This window comes from Pongo abelii, chromosome 18, assembly GCF_028885655.2.
Source record: "Pongo abelii isolate AG06213 chromosome 18, NHGRI_mPonAbe1-v2.0_pri, whole genome shotgun sequence".
NCBI classification, from domain to species: Eukaryota; Metazoa; Chordata; class Mammalia; order Primates; family Hominidae; genus Pongo; species Pongo abelii.
In genome coordinates, this window is record NC_072003.2 from 26,066,484 (window position 1) to 26,083,047 (window position 16,564).

General features: G+C 46.8%; 1 protein-coding gene across 3 annotated transcripts in view; it reads right to left on the minus strand.

Moving 5' to 3' along the window:
- EEF2K (eukaryotic elongation factor 2 kinase) overlaps nucleotides 1-16,564 on the minus strand; it is an 83,590-nt gene that overhangs the window by 46,580 nt on the left and 20,446 nt on the right. The window lies entirely within an intron of this gene.

Genomic DNA, 16,564 nt, shown 5'->3' on the forward strand with positions numbered 1-16,564 from the left:
ATCTGATCTCTCCTTCCTTTCCCCACACTTCCTCCTCTTCTCTTCAACAAAACCGCCATCGTCCTCATGGCCCGCTCCCGATGGTCGCTGTCTCTTCGGAGCTGTTGGGTACACCTCCCAGACAGGGTGGCCGGGCAGAGGCGCTCCTCACCTCCCAGACAGGGCGGCCGGGCAGAGGCGCTCCTCGCTTCCCAGACGGGCCGCCCGGGCAGAGGCGCTCCTCGCTTCCCAGACGGGGCCGCCCGGGCAGAGGCGCTCCTCGCTTCCCAGACGGGGCCGCCCGGGCAGAGGCGCTCCTCACTTCCTCCCAGACCGGGTGGCAGCCGGGCAGAGGCGCTCCTCACCTCCCAGACGGGGCGGCCGCGCAGAGGCGCTCCTCACTTCCCAGACGGGGCGGCCTGGCAGAGACGCTCCTCACTTCCTCCCAGACGGGGTGGCGGCCAGGCAGAGGCGCTCCTCACCTCCCAGACAGGGAGGCCGGGCAGAGGCGCTCCTCACTTCCCAGACGGGGTGGTGGCCAGGCAGAGGCGCTCCTCACTTCCCATATGGGGTGGCGGCCGGGCAGAGGCGCTCCTCACTTCCCAGATGGCGCAGCCGGGCAGAGGCGCTCCTCACTTCCTCCCAGACGGGGTGGCGGCCAGGCAGAGGCACTCCTCACCTCCCAGATGGGGCGGCCGGGCAGAGGTGCTCCTCATCTCCCAGACGGGGCAGCCGGGCATAGGTGCTCCTCACTTCCTCCCAGACGGGGTGGCAGCCGGGCAGAGGCACTCCTCACCTCCCAGACGGGGCGGCTGGGCAGAGGCGCTCCTCACTTCCCATACGGGGTGGCGGCCGGGCAGAGGCGCTCCTCACTTCCTCCCAGACGGGGTGGCGGCCAGACAGAGGCGCTCCTCACTTCCCAGACGGGGTGGCCGGGCAGAGGCGCTCCTCACTTCCCAGACGGGGTGGCCAGGCAGAGGCACTCCTCACCTCCCAGACGGGGCGGCCGGGCAGAGGCGCTCCTCACTTCCCATACGGGGTGGCAGCCGGGCAGAGGCGCTCCTCACTTCCCAGATGGGGCAGCCGGGCAGAGGCGCTCCTCACTTCCTCCCAGATGGGGTGGCGGCCAGGCAGAGGCGCTCCTCACTTCCCAGACGGGGCGGCCGGGCAGAGGTGCTCCTCACTTCCTCCCAGACGGGGTGGCGGCCAGGCAGAGGCGCTCCTCACTTCCCAGATGGGGCAGCGCCCAGCTAATTTTTTTATTTTTATTTTTATTTTGCAGAGACGGGGTTGCACTATGTTTGTTGCCCAGGTTGGTCTCGAACTCCTGGCCTCAAGTGATCCTCCTGCCTCAACCTCCCAAGGCACTAGGATTACAGACATGAGCTGCTGCACCTAGCCTGCTGGGGCTTTTTTACCGCTGCAGAGTTCAAAAAATAAAGCCTGTAATTCTTTTCTTCTATTTTGGTAGCTAATTTAAACTTAATTTAAAAGTTGGAGAATACAGAAGACAAAGAAAAGTCAAATCCACCATATACCATCCCCTGGAGCAATACCGTAGACTAATTCTTTTCCAGATCTTCTATATGCTTTTTTTTTTTTTGAGACAGAGTCTCCCTCTGTCACCCAGGCTAGAGTGCAGTGGGGTGATCTCAGCTCACTGCAACCTCCTGGGTTCAAGCAATTTTCCTGCCTCAGCCTCCTGAGTAGCTGGGATTACAGGCGTGAGCCACCATGCCTGGCTAATTTTTGTATTTTTAGTAGAGATGGGGTTTCACCATGTTGGCCAGGCTAGTCTCGAACTCCTGACCCCAGGTGATCCATCTGCCTTGGACTCCCAAAGTGCTGGGATTACAGGCGTGGCCACCTTGCCCGGCCTACATGCATTTTTTAATAAGATTGGTATCATACTGTAAAATATAATTTACCTCCTTACAGGAGAGTGGGTCAATGGGATTTTGTGCTTTATTTAGTGATCTCGATTTTTTTTCTGATTCCAAAGTATGATCCACATCACATAAAAACTGCAAGCACTATAGAACTCTGAATTAGAAAGCAGAAGTCCTCCCTAATCCACTTCCTCTGAAAACCACAGCTGACAGTTGATGTAGACATTCTGCAAAATTTTTTCCTATGCCTCTGTGAACACAAACACATATTTAAGAGCAGTTTAGGCCGGGCGCGGTGGCTCACACCTGTAATCCCAGCACTTTGGGAGGCTGAGGCAGGCAGATCACGAGGTCAGGAGTTTGATACCAGCCTGGCCAACATGGTAAAACCCTGTCACTACTAAAAATACAAAAATTAGCCGGGCATGGTGACACGAGCCTGTAATCCCAGCTACTTGGGAGGCTGAGGCAGGAGAATCGCTTGAACCCAGGAGGCAGAGGTTGCAGTGAGGCAAGAGAGTGCAACTACACTCCAGCCTGGGCGACACAGTGAGACTCCATCTCAAAAAAATAAAAATTAAAAAAAATAAAAAGAGAGCAATTGGACCACACAACATGTTCTGTTGTGCATCTGACTTTTCTTAATGCAAGATCTTGGACATCTTTCCATGTCATATGTGCAGACTGGCTGGGTGACCTCCTTTCATTTCCAGAACTACCAGATATACAATTATATAAATGTACCTTAAGGTATTTGTCTAACCTCCAATTGAATAACATTTGGGTTCTCTCCAACATTTCCTAGTACAAACAGTGCTGAAGTGAACATCTTCCTATCCAAATCTTGGGCGCTTGTGCAAGATCTCAGCAGCACATATTTTTTGGGAAATGTAACTGCTGGATCACATTTAAAATCTAGAAATGACTGAGGTCTCCGCCAAAAAATTTATCCCAAGTTATACTCCAAGAAGCAGTAAACAAATCACTAAACTTCTTTTGGCACAGACAGTACATCAGATAAGTATAAAATTTATAAGTTATTTGCATCCTGCTTTAATAGTTGCATAATAATCTACTGTATAACTTTTTTGTTATTGGCTTAATTATTCACCTGTTGCTCTCCACTGTTAGACTTCAAGCTTGTCACTGATTGTTCCCTGTTGTAAATAACTCCACAGCAGACATGTGTACGTCTAAAACATTTTTCTGAATTTCGGTCCCTGTACTTTTTTTTTTTTTTTTTTTTGAGATGGAGTCTGGCTCTGTCACCAGGCTGGAGTGAAGTGGCATGATCTCAGCTCACTGCAACCTCTGCCTCCTGGGTTCAAGCGATTCTCCTGCCTCAGCCTCCTGAGAAGCTGGGACGACAGGCACGCGCCACCACGCCCAGCTAATTATTGTATTTTTAGTAGAGACAGGGTTTCACCATGTTGGCCAGGATGGTCTCCATCTCTTGACCTTGTGATCCGCCTGCCTCGGCCTCCCAAAGTGCTGGGATTACAGGCATGAGCCACCTCGCCTGGCCCCTGTACTTTTTCTCTTAAAGAGACAGGGTCTTGCTCTGTCGCTCAGGCTGGAATGCAGTGGCGTGATCATAGCTCACCGCAGCCTCAAACTCCTGGGTTCAAGTGATCCTCCTGCTTCAGCTTCCCGAATAGCTGGGATGACAGGCGCTTGCCATGATGCCTGGCTAATTTTTTGAATTTCCGTACAGACAGGATCTCGATATGTTGCCCAGGCTGTTCTCAAACTTCTGGGCTCAAGTGATCCTCCTGCCTTGCCCTTCCAAAGCTCTGGGATTACAGGCATGAGCCACCATGCCCAGCCCAATCCCCGTACCTTAAAGCACCACAGTCTCAGCTCATATTCCGGCTGCCACAAATGGCAGGGACAGCCTTCGACCTCCACCTGTCAGGAGAGCCTGCAGGGTTGAGAACTCAGCAGGCCACCCTTCCAAGCGTGTCTGTACAGGTGCCTTGTTCTCTCTCTGTGACACACAGTTCTCTGACAGTGCCTCTCTCAAACAACTCCACCACTCCCTAAGCCACTAACAGGGACCGTCCCCATTCAATGAAGATTAGCAACAGAAATTACCTCCTGGCTGGATGCCGTGGCACCAACCACAAAACAGGGAGGAAAGTACTGCAGAAATAGAGAGTGTGGTATTTCAAAGGATAAAAATCACCTTTTTTTCCAAACCCAGAACAGAGTCATGCCAGACCTCATTGGCCAACGGGTGGGATTAATGCAACTGACTTTTTTTTTTTTTTTTTTTTTTTTTTTAATAATCACAGTATAAAAAGTCCTGTACTAACATTCATGGCTCTGACTCTGGTTCCAGCTCACCACTGACTGGTTGTGAGAACTTCCATTTCCTTGTTTACAAAAAAGGATGAAGAAGGTTTTAACTCCTGGTGGTTCACTTCTTTTTGGCCCCTGCAACCAGGGTAGACACACTTCCACCAAAAACAGTGGCTCACTGGGGTAGCAGTGCTTATTATGGGTGACTCCTGCCCAAGCTACAAATCACCAGTAATATGTTACCATCAGGAGGGGAATGGAAGCAGGTACTGCCATCTTTGAGAGATACCTGGCAGTGGCTATGAACCTTCTTCTGCACCGACTTCTGACCCAGCCATTCCTATCACCTACCCAGGTGTGTCCAGGTAAGCTGGTCCAAGGATGATCAGTGCTTTTTTTTTTTTTTCTTTTTTCTTTTTTTTTTGAGACCAGGTATTTATTACTCTGTTGCCTAGGCTGAAGTGCAGTGGTGGGATCATAGCTCACTGAAGCCTCCAACTCCTGGGCTCAACGAATCTTCTCAACTCAGCCTCCCAGGTAGCTGGGACTATGGGTGCTCACCATCATGCCCAGCTAATTAAAACAATTGTGGGTGTGTAGAGATGACAGTCTCCCTATGTTGTCCAGGGTGGTCTTGAACTCTAGCCTCAAGGTCAGCACTTATAATGCCATAATGATCAGGCAGTACAAACAAACTGCCCATCTGTAGGGGGATGATCACATACACTTAGTATACTCAAAATAAGATGCTAGCATGGGTGATTTTTTTTTTCCCCCGGGCAGGGAGTAGGGGACGTGGTCTCACTCTGTCATCCAGGCTGGAGTGCAGTGGCGCCATCTCTGCTCACTGCAACCTCCGTCTCCTGGGTTCAAGCAATTTTGTCTCAGCTGCCTGAGTAGGCTGAGCACTTGAGGCGGAGCACTTGAGGCCAGGAGTTTGAGACCAGTCTGGTGAACATGGTGAAACCCCCTCTCTACAAAAAATACAAAAATTAGCTGGGCTTGGTGGCGTGTGCCTGTGCTCCCAGCTACTCAGGAGGCTGAGGCATGAGAATCGCTTGAACCCAGGAGGTAGAGGTTGCAATGAGCTGAGATTGCACCACTGCACTACAGCCTGGGTGACAGAGCAAGATTGTGTCTCCCAAAAAAAAAAAAAAAAAAAAGGTCTGTGGATATTTCATAAAAAAATGAAAATATAATTCTGGCTACAGAATAGAAAGGCTGTGGTTCTTCAAAGTCTGAAAGTACAAAATAAAAATAAATAATAGTGAAATAATAATAATTATATACCAGGAAAGGGAGATAGAAATAATAATAATGATTACTGTAGTAATAATAATTTACTTCATCGAGTATGCCAGGAGTGAGGGTGGAGTGCCGGCGATGTGTTTGCAAATGTTTTGGCCCGTGGGATGTTATCACTGCTGTTGCCAATTTTATATTACTGTTATTATTGCCATTATCACAGTAATCAAGGCCTCTGGATCTTACTTGAGGACACATCCAGTGACTCACCCAGGCCTTTATCACCTGTTACAGTCACTTCATGAATGTTATAAAATCATTTTTTCCCCATCATCACTTCTGCAGACTTTATGAAATACAGCTCAGAAGTCTAGGCAACATGGCAAAACCCTGCCTCTACTACAAATACAAAAAATTAGCCAGGCGTGGTGCCATGCGCCTGTAGTAATAGCTACTCAGAAGGCTGAGGTGGAAGGATCACCTGAACCTGGGAAGTCGAGGGAAAAAAAAAAAAGAAATACAACTCAGAGACAGCCCAACTACTCTCCCCTCCTGGAGAGCAGTAATGGGCTCAACCAAACTCAAAGGCTCAAATAAAAGAAGCAGGAAGAAGTGGGGAAACACAGCAAGGCTCTGGAATGGGAAGAGCCCAACAGTGGTATGTGGAGGCCACAATCCATGCCACACGCACTTAGAGGTTTGGTACAATTATCAGTGGAAGCCAGTAGGGAATACAGCAGCAAAAAACTGGAAACCAGGCACGGTGGTCATGCCTGCGATCCCAGCAATTTGGGAGGCCAAGGCAGGAGGATCACTTGACACTTGGAGTTCCAGAACAGCCTGGGCAGCATAGCAAGACCCCATTTCTAAAAAAAAAAAAATACAAAAATACAAAAATTAGCCAGGCGTGATGGTGCATGCCTTTAGTCCCAACTACCTGAGGAGCTGGGGCGGGAGGATCATTTGAGCTCAGGAGGTCGAGGCTACAGTGACCTATGATTTTGCCACTGCACTCCTGCCTGGGCAACAGCATGAGATCCTATCTCTTAAAAAACAAACAAACTTGGCTGGGCGCGGTGGCTCACGCCTGTAATCCCAGCACTTTGGGAGGCCGAGGCGGGCGGATCACCTGAGGTCAGGAGTTTGAGACCAGCCTGACCAATATGGAGAAACCCTGACTCTACTAAAAATACAAAATTAGCCAGGCATGGTGGAGCATGCCTGTAATCCCAGCTACTCGGGGGGCTGAGGCAGGAGAAGCACTTGAACCCGAGAGGCGGAGGTTGTGGTGAGCCAAGATCATGCCATTGCACTCCAGCCTGGGCAACAAGAGTGAACTCCGTCTCAAAACAAACAAACAAACAAACAAACTGGCCAGACGCGGTGGCTCACGCCTGTAGTCTCAACACTTTGGGAGGCTGAGGCAGGCAGATCACCTGAGGTCAGAAGTTCGAGACCAGCCTGACCAACATGGAGAAACCCCATCTCTACTAAAAAATGCAAAATTAGTCGAGCGTGGTGGCGCATGCCTGTAATCCCAGCTACTCGGGGGGCTGAGGCAGGAGAATCACTTGAACCTGAGAGGCAGAGGTTGCAGTGAGCCAAGATCGTGCCATTGCACTGCAGCCTGGGCAACAAGAGCGAAACTCCATCTCAAAAACAAACAAACCTGGAAACTGCCTAAGTATCCCACAAGAGGCAATGCTTAAAGAAACTGTGGTGTAGCTATACAATGGGCTGACAGAGCCATCAAGATGCTAGATCCATATTTACTGATCTGAAAAGACATGATTTATTGCTTGTCGAAAAAAAAACTGGTTACTGAAGATGTATATAGCATGATTCCACAGTAGCAACAAAAAGTCCATATTTGTGTATATTTAAAGTGAAATACAGTAAAGTCTGAACGATACACTAAGATCTTAATAGCAAAATATCTGCACTTTTTTTTTTTTTTTTTTTTTTTGAGACAGAGTCTTGCTCTGTCTCCCAGGCTGGAGTGCAGTGGTGCAATCTCAGCTCACTGCAATCTCTGCCTCCCAGGTGTAAGCAATTCTTGCGCCTCAGCCTCCCCAGTAACTGGGACTACAGGCGTGCACCACCATGCCTGGCTAATTTTTTGTATTTTTAGTAGAGATGGGGTTTCACCATGTTGCCTATAATCCCAGCTACTCGGGAGGCTGAGGCAGGAGAATCACCTGAACCTGGGAGGCGGAGGTTGCGGTTGCAGTGAGTTGAGATGGCTCCACTGCACTCCAGCAGGGGCAACAAAGTGAAACTGTCCCCCCACAAAAAAAAAAAAAAAAAAAAAAAGCAACAAAAAAAATGATGCTTAGTGAAAGAAGCCAGACATAAAAGGCCACATGTTGTATGATTCTATTTATGTAAAACGTCCAGAAAAGGCAAATCCAGAGAGGCAGAAAGTAGACTGGTGGTTGCCTGGGACTGGGTGGGATGTGGGTATTAGAGCGTGATGGCTAAGGGGTATAGAATTTAGTTTCTGGGTAAAATGTTCTAAAAGTGGTTGTGGTGATGGATGCATAATTTTATGAATATACTCAAAGGCTTTGAATAGTACATTTTAAATGGGTAAATTGTATGGCATGTGAATTATATTTCCAAAAACTGCCAAATTTTTTTTTTTTTTTTTTTTTTTTTTTTTTTTTTGAGACAGACTCTTGCTCTGTTGCCCAGGCTGGAGTGCAGTTGGTGCAATCTCGGCTCACTGCAACCTCCACCTCCCGGCTTCAAGTGATTCCCCTGCCTCAGCCTCCCGAGTAGCTGGGACTACAGTCTCACACCACCACGCCCAGATAATTTTTATATTTTTAGTAGAGATGAAGTTTCACCATATTGGTCAGGCTGGTCTCGAACTCCTGACCTCAGGTGATCTGCCAGCCTTGGCCTCCCAAGGCAATCATTATTCTTTGATCATGCTGTCGAGCCGCCCTCAGTGGGTTACAAGTATTAGTGTAATCACCAAAGTTGGCCAAATAAGGGCATGGGAAGCAGGTGTACCCACCCATCATGGGGGGCACACACGATGGTGTAACCTCTTTGAGGAGCAACCGATAACACCTATCCCAGTTTAAACACACAAACATTTTGCCCAGCCAGTTCACCTCTGGGGGGTCCATTCACGGGTGCAAAGACACACGCACAAGGAAGTGCTGTATGTGGCAGGAAAAGACTGGAAATAACCTACATACCCTACAAGGAGGGGCTGGCTACATTTATTATGGCGCTTCCAACAATGAAATTATATTCAGCCATTAAATAACCAACAACAGGCTGGGCATGGTGGTGCATGCCTGTGGTCCCAGCTACTCGGGAGGCTGAGGTGGGAGGATCACTTGAGCCCAGGATTTCAACGCAGTGAGCTATGATCACACCACTGCACTTCTGCCTGGGCAACCCTATCTCAAAAGAATTTTTTTTTTTAAATAAGGTGATCTATGTGTATTGATGTGGAATGAGATAGTCTCAGATCAGGAAAATATTTTTTTGTGGGGAGGCAGGGGAGAGGGTCTCGCTCTGTTGCCCAGGCTGAAGGGCAGTGGTGCAATCTCTCACTGCAGCCTCCACCTCCCGGGTTCAAGTGATTCTCCTGCGTCAGTCTCTGGAGTAGCTGGGATTATAGGCGCCTGCCTCCACGCCCGGCTAATTTTTTTTTTTTTTTTTGTATTTTTAGTAGAGACAGGGTTTCACCACGTTGGCGAGGCTGGTCTCAAACTCCTGACCTCAAGAGATCTACCTGCCTCGGCCTCCCAAAGTGCTGGGATTACAGACGTGAGCCAGTGCACCTGGCTGAAAATAATATTTAAAAATAAAATTTCCCACCTTAATAAGAAATTAAAAACATGTATTTGCTCCCTATGCTTATTCTAGAAAATATAGAAATGACAGAGAAGGAGAAAAGGAACACAGTCCCTCCTAATCCAATCCAAAGACAATCCCTGCTGCCCTGGTGATGTGCTTCCCCTCAGGCCTTGGCTGTGTGTGTACGTGCGAGTTTCACAGAGCTATAATCGTGCTGTATTCTTTTTAGATGTAACTCTGGAGCAGAGGCACTTTCCCACGTTATCATAAACTCTATAAACATCTTTGGATGACTGCCTGATATTCTATGGAGTGGGCGGCCCCCTGAATGGTTCTGCCACGTCTCCAGGGGAGCTTGGGCAGAAGGCTGGGCTTGACAGTGATAGAATCTGACCTTTCACAGTCCACACCCAGTACCTGCCAGGTGTGTTCCTTGGAGGGAGGCCAGCGGGCCATTTTGGTTAAACAATCCAGGTTGCCAGGTCACAGTAAGTTAAAAAAAAAAAAACCACTTAGGTTTATGGGATGCTGAGGGAACAAGGGTTGGAAAACTGAGCTGTTCTCTCCCTCTGAAGCCACCCCTGGCAACACTAACCCAACAGAGCCTGCTTTCGATAACCTAGAAAGTAAGCAATGAAGTGCCAACTCCCGTTCACACACAGTCAAACATTTTACCAAGTCCTACTATGCAGGACCAAGGGAATCAAGGAAATGGAGGTCGCATCAGACACAACCCTACTCTTGCAGTCAGGCGCTGACTCAAACAAAGAATGACACTGGAGAATGACTCACACACATAAAGGTCTGCTAAGAGCCCCACGGAAGGCAGAGGAGAAAGCCTGGAAAGGTTGTCTTCAATCTGGGCTCCGGGCCAGGCTCAATCGCTTATGCCTGTAATCCCAACACTTTGGGAAGCTGAGGCAGGAGGATCGCTTGAGGCCAGGAGTTCAAGACCAGCCTGGGCAACGTAATGAGACACCATCGTCCCAAAAAAAATTAAAAAGTTGGCCAGGTGTGGTGGTGCACGCCTGTGGTCTCAGCTACTCAGGAGGCTGAGGTGGGAGGATCGCTCAAGCCCAGGAGTTAGAGGCTGCAGTGAGTTATGATCGTGCCACTGTACTCCAGCCTGGGCAACACAGCAAGACATTGTCTCTAAAATTAAAAAAATAGAAATAAAAACTGGGTTCTGAAGAAGGCAGAACTGTAATTTTGATAGACCAGGACATCAGTTGAAAGAAATTTTATTAGGCAGAGGTGTGAAAAAGGGAAGCCCATTCCAGGAGCTTCCAGACGTGTGTGAGTGGAGGGGATGAACAGAGCCTAGAAAGGTCCTGGAGCGGAGGGACCTAGAAGACACTCCCATCCTGGTGATGAGGCTTTTTTTTTTTTTTTTTTTTTTTTAAGACAGAGTTTCGCTCTCGTTGCCAGGCTGGAGTGCAGTGGCGCGATCTTGGCTCACTGCAACCTCAGCCTCCTGGGTTCAAGTGATTCTCCTGGCTCAGCCTCCCGAGTAGCTGGGATTACAGGCATGTGCCACCACGCCTGGCTAATTTTTGTATTTTTAGTAGTGACAGCTTATCACCATGTTGGCCAGGCTGGTCTCAAACTCCTGACCTCATGATCCACCTGCCCCAGCCTCCCAAAGTGCTGGGATTACAGGTGTGAGCCACTGCGCCCAGCCAGAAGTGATGAGTTTTGAGGAGGGGGTATTTATCAATGTACTTGAGGAAAAGGAAGTTACCTGGTTATTTTACTTTATTTTTCTTCTCTTACCAACATCTTTTTCTCCACATAAGTGATACATATGTGTAACTTTAAAAGTTTAAAATGTTTAAAAAACATACAAAGCCCCCCACTTAATGGTACCTCTCCCCTAGAGAGAACTGCCACTAACTGCTGGGTGCAAACTTCCCCTTCAAACGGTTTTTGCTATGCAGATACCAATATATATGTATATACATTTTTAATAAAAATAGGATCAGGTCGGGCGTGGTGGCTCATGCCTGTAATCCCAGCACTTTGGGAGGTCAAGGTGGGTGGATCACGAGGTCAGGAGTTCAAGACCAGCCTGGCCAACATGGTGAAACCCCCGTCTCTACTAAATATACAATAAATAAATAAATAAATAATTAGCAAGGCGTGGTGGTGGGCAGCTGTAATCCCAGCTATTTGGGAGGCTGAGGCAGGAGAATTGCTTCAACCTGAGAGGCAGAGGTTGTAGTGAGCCGAGATTGCACCACTCCACTCCAGCCTGGGCAATGGAGCAAGACTCTGTCTCAGGGAAAAAAAAAAGCATCATACTATATTTCAACTTGCTTTTTAACTTAACTACATATATAAAAATGCGAACACTTTTTGACTTTATTATGGACCAGGCTTGTGCCAAAGGCTTTTTATGGATTTGCACACACACATACTATATGTAATAGTAGGCACTGTTTTAGAGTCAAATCATGGCCAGGCACGGTGGCTCACTCCTGTAATCCCCCTTTGGGAAGCAAAGTGGGATGATTGAGCCCAGGAGTTCAAGACCAGCCTGAACAACATAGTATGAGACCCTCTCTCTACAAAAAAAAGTAAAACAATAACAACAAAAAAGGTCAAATCACATAGGATCATCTTCATCTTTGGACCAGCCTGGGTAACATAGTGAGACCTCATATCTACAAAAAATTTTTTAAAACTCAGCTAGGCATGGTGGCATGCACCTGTGGTCCTAGCGACTCGGGAGGCTGAGGTGTGAGGATTGCTTGAGCTCAGGAGTTCAAGGCAGCAATGAGCTATGATCATGTCACTGCACTCCAGCCTGGGTGACAGAGTAAGACTGTGTCTGTAAGAAAAAAAAAAAAAAAAAGAAGAAAAGGCTGGGCATGTGAGCTCATGCCTGTAATCCCAGTACTTTGGGAAGCTGAGGCGGGCGGATCACTTGAGGCCAAGAGTTCAAGATCAGTCTTGGCAACATGGCGAGACCCTATCTCTACTAAAAATACAAAAATTAGCAGGGCATAGTGGCGTGCACCTGTGGTTCCAGCTTCTTGGGAGGCTGAGGCACAAGAATCGCTTGAACCTGGGAAGTGGAGGTTGCAGTGAGCCAGGATCACACCACTGCCCTCCAGCCTGGGCAACAGAGTGAGACCCTGTCTCAAAAAAAAAAAAAAAAAAAAAGGAAAGAAACATCAACTTTGTTCTAATGTAAACACAGCATTCTGTGAGAACCAACGCCTGTAATTTAAATCAGCCCCTCTTGTGGACACTTGAGCTGCCCTCCTGGGGGTGGGTGTTCATTTCAAAGCTGCCTTACGACAGGAAACAGGATCAGTGGAAACCTGCCCCTTCAGGGGCCCCTGACCCCAGAGGAGACCCACAGGGCTATTTCTGGAGCTGCCTGCCCCAGAGTAACTCCAGCTAGAACTCTAGGCCTAAAAGGAAACCATTACCCAACTATCTCCAAGAACTAAAATTATTAATTTTCTAAAAACAGATTAATTCAGAAGTTATGGAAGAATATTTTAAATTTCAAATCCCCAAGTAGTAATAGGCATTTTGTTTACAGTACTGATACTTAACTGTTTGTGAGGATTTGATTAAGTAAGGGTAACGGTATTACACTATTGATTTTTTACCCCCACCAGTTATTATAAAAAGTCCAATAATGTTCCCCTTTCCCCCTCTTCTTTTTTTGAGATGGAGTCTCGCTCTGTCACCCAGGCTCCCGTGTTCAAGTGATTCTCATGCCTCAGCCTCCCGAGTAGCTGGGACCACAGGTGGCACCAACACGCCCGGCTAATTTTTGTGTTTTTGTAGAGACAGGGTTTCGCCATGTTGGCCAGGCTGATCTCAAACTCCTGACCTCAGGTGATCTGCCTGCGTTGGCCTCCCAAAGTGCTGGGATTACAGGCGTGAGCCACCATGCCCGGCTTCTCCCTGTCTTCTTTATACCAGCTTTGCTACGGTATGAACACAAATCCCTACCAAAATAAGTACACTTTTCCTCCATCCAGAGAAGGATGTCTAACTCTAAAAAGTGTTTTTTTGTTTGTTTTTTTACGATAACCAACATGAATAATCACATTGCACGTATGTCTCTGTACCCACATACACGCATATGCAGGGGTGCTTTCAAAATATTCAACCCAAAATTGGACAAATGTAGAAGACACTTGAGATGGAAATCTTCCATAGTATGAGGTGTTTTTTTTTTTTGTTTTTGTTTTTGAGACGGAGTCTCCTCTGTTGCCCTGGCTGGAGTGCAGTGGCGCGATCTCGGCTCACCACAACCTCTGCCTCCTGGGTTCAAGGGATACTTCTGCCTCAGCCTCCTGAGAAGCTGGGACTACAGGCGTGCACCACCATTGTGGAAGGAAAATAAAATAAGTAATAATAAAGTTAAAAATAATAAACATAAGTAATAGTTAACATTAAGTATAGGTTATTTAGAAGTTATACATAGGCTAAGAAATTTAAGCAGCCCCTCCCAGCATTGCTAACAAGTTGCAGCTATGAGCTTATCTCAATCTTCCAAGCTTATTGCCTGCCTCCAGACCCCTGCATATTTCTGTAATTCCTGTTTTCCCTTACCCCAGCTCGAGCTGTCCAGCTTCAAAGTTGACTGGTCAAGATAACTAAATTATATGCTTTCTCAGAATTGTCACGTGTTAAATAATTTACTGTCTTTGTCTGAAACCTGTATCCCGCCTTGTTTTCCCGCCTCAAACGACATATAAGCAAGCCTGCTTTCTGTGTCCCAGTCGGCAGCCATTTTAGGCGTGAGCCTGCTGTCGGCCCGGGTACCTGAATTAAATAAAGTTCTCTTTGGTTTCCAAAGGTCTCTTTGTCTTTTCCTTGGCTGGAGTTTTATTGTAACACCATGCCCGGCTAATTTTTGTATTTTTAGTAGAGATGGGTTTCACCATGTTGGCCAGGCTGGTCTCGAAATCCTGACCTTGTGATCTGTCCACTTCAGCCTCCCAAAGTGCTGGGATTACAGGCGTGAGCCATCGCGCCCGGCCCACAGTATGAGTTTTTAATCAGTAAACAAATTTGGGAAAAGGTAACTAATTTGTAGAAAGGTTTTAAAAAATATTAATTCTCATAATCAGTGACAAATTATTAGGGCCACACTCCTGGAATGTGGCAACAGAGAGGGAAATAACATTTATTAGGCACCTATAATGTGTGACACACAATACTAGGTATTGTTTCAAAAGTAATGATTCATAAGAATTTAGTCTTGCTTGAACCTGGGAGGTGGAGGTTGTAGGGAGCCGAGATCGTGCCACTGCACTCCAGCCTGGGCGACAGAGTGAGACTCTGTCTCAAAAAAAAAAAAAAAAAAAAAAAAAGAATTTGGTCTATCCTTCATAGTTGTAACTACATAGGATGGCTGTAAGCATTTTTTTTTTTTTTTTTTTCTTTAATAAAGATGGGGTGTTCCTATGTTGACCAGGCTGGTCTCAAACTCTTGGCCTAAAGCGATCCTACCATCTTGGCCTCCCAAAGTCCTGGGATTACAGGCTTGAGCCACTGTGCCCAGCCAAGATAGCTATGTGTTAAATGAGATCATTTTTTTCAGTGTCCCTAAAACAAGTTTCTATCAAAGTAACTAATAGTTATTATGTTTGTTTCTCCACTTGAATTTCTCTGCTGATAAATGAGGAGATTGTTAAGTCTGTAAACAATTGCTATTCGCCTCTCTGTACTCGATGCATAGCCTGGTGACAGATATATAATATGTAATAAATAAATGCAAATTTCATGTAATCAAGTACCCATGCTGGCACCTACCAAATGGTTTTCAATAAAATTATGTTTTTAAATTTATTTTAGGCTGGGTGCAGTGGCTCATGCCTGTAATCCCAGCACTTTGGGAACCTGAGGCCGGTGGATCACTTGAGGCCAGGAGTTTGAGACCAGCCTGGCCAACACAGTGCAACTCTGTTTCTACTGAAAATACAAAACATTTGCTGGGTGTGGTGGCACATGCCTGTTATATCAGCTACTCAGGAGGCTGAGGCACAAGAATCACTTGAACCCAGGAGGCAGACGTTTCAGTGAGCCGAGATCCCACCACTGTATTCCAGCCTGGGCAGCAGAGCAGAATACAAAAAAATAAAATGAATAATAAATGTATTTATTTTATTTTAATTTTTTGAGAAGGAGTTTCACTCTTGTTGTCCAGGCTGGAGTACAGTGGTGCAATCTTAGTTCACTGCAACTTCCACCTCCCAGGTTCAAGTGATTCTCCTGCCTCAGCCTCCCAAGTAGCTGGGATTACAGGTGTGTGCCACCACACGCGGCTAATTTTTTGTATTTTTAGTAGAGATGGAGTTTCACCATGTTGGCCAGGCTGCTCTAGAACTCCTACCTCAGGTGATCCACTTGCCTTGGCCTCCCCAGCTGCTGGGATTACAGGCGTAAGCCACCGCACCCAGCCTATTTTATTTTCTGAGAGACAGGGTCTCACTATGTTGCCCAGGCTGGTCTCCTAGGCTCAAGCAATCCTCCCTTTTGTCCTCTCAAAGTGCTGGCATTACAGGTGTGAGACACCACGCCTGACCTAAAATTATGTTGTTAAATAAATTCTTTCAAAAAATTAACAACAAGTGGCTGGGTGTGGTAGTTCAAGACCAGCCTGGGAAACCCTATTTCTACAAAAATTTTTTTTTTAATGAGCCAGGTATAGTGGTACAAGCCTATAATCCTAGCTACTCAGGAGGCTGAGGTGGGAGGCTTGCTTGAGCCTAGGAATTCAAGGCTGCAGTAAGCCATGATTGTGCCATTGCACTCCAGCCTGGGCAACAAAGTGAGACCACATTTATAAAAAAAAAGAAGAAGAAAAAGAAAGCGAAATAAGGTCCTTAGTTTGGGAATTTTCTATTGCCATAAATAAATAAACGTTTTTACAAAGAAATAAGATCTTTACAATTTGCAATGTTCCCCAGTAGTTGCTATTTTATTCTGTTCTGTTCCATTTCTTTAAAAAAAAAAAAAAGAACAACACTTCTGCACTCCAGCCTCGGTGACGGAGCAGAACTCTGTCTCTAAAGAAAACTAAAATAAATAAACAAAACAAAACACTGGACAAAACTCAGCAAAAGGTTTTCACAACTCTCTAGTGTGTCCTGGGCTACTATTTGAAAAACACCCAGTTCCAAGGTAATGAAATTTATTTTAAATCAATAATACCCTCCCTGCTTAACAAGTATATCCTCAACTCAGAGTTTAGAGCACTGGCCAGGGTTTGGAAATACGAAGAAGACCCCAACCAGCGATCCCAACCCTCCATCCCTTACAGCAGCTAAGCCGGGTGGGGAAGGTGGCATAGGTGGCTC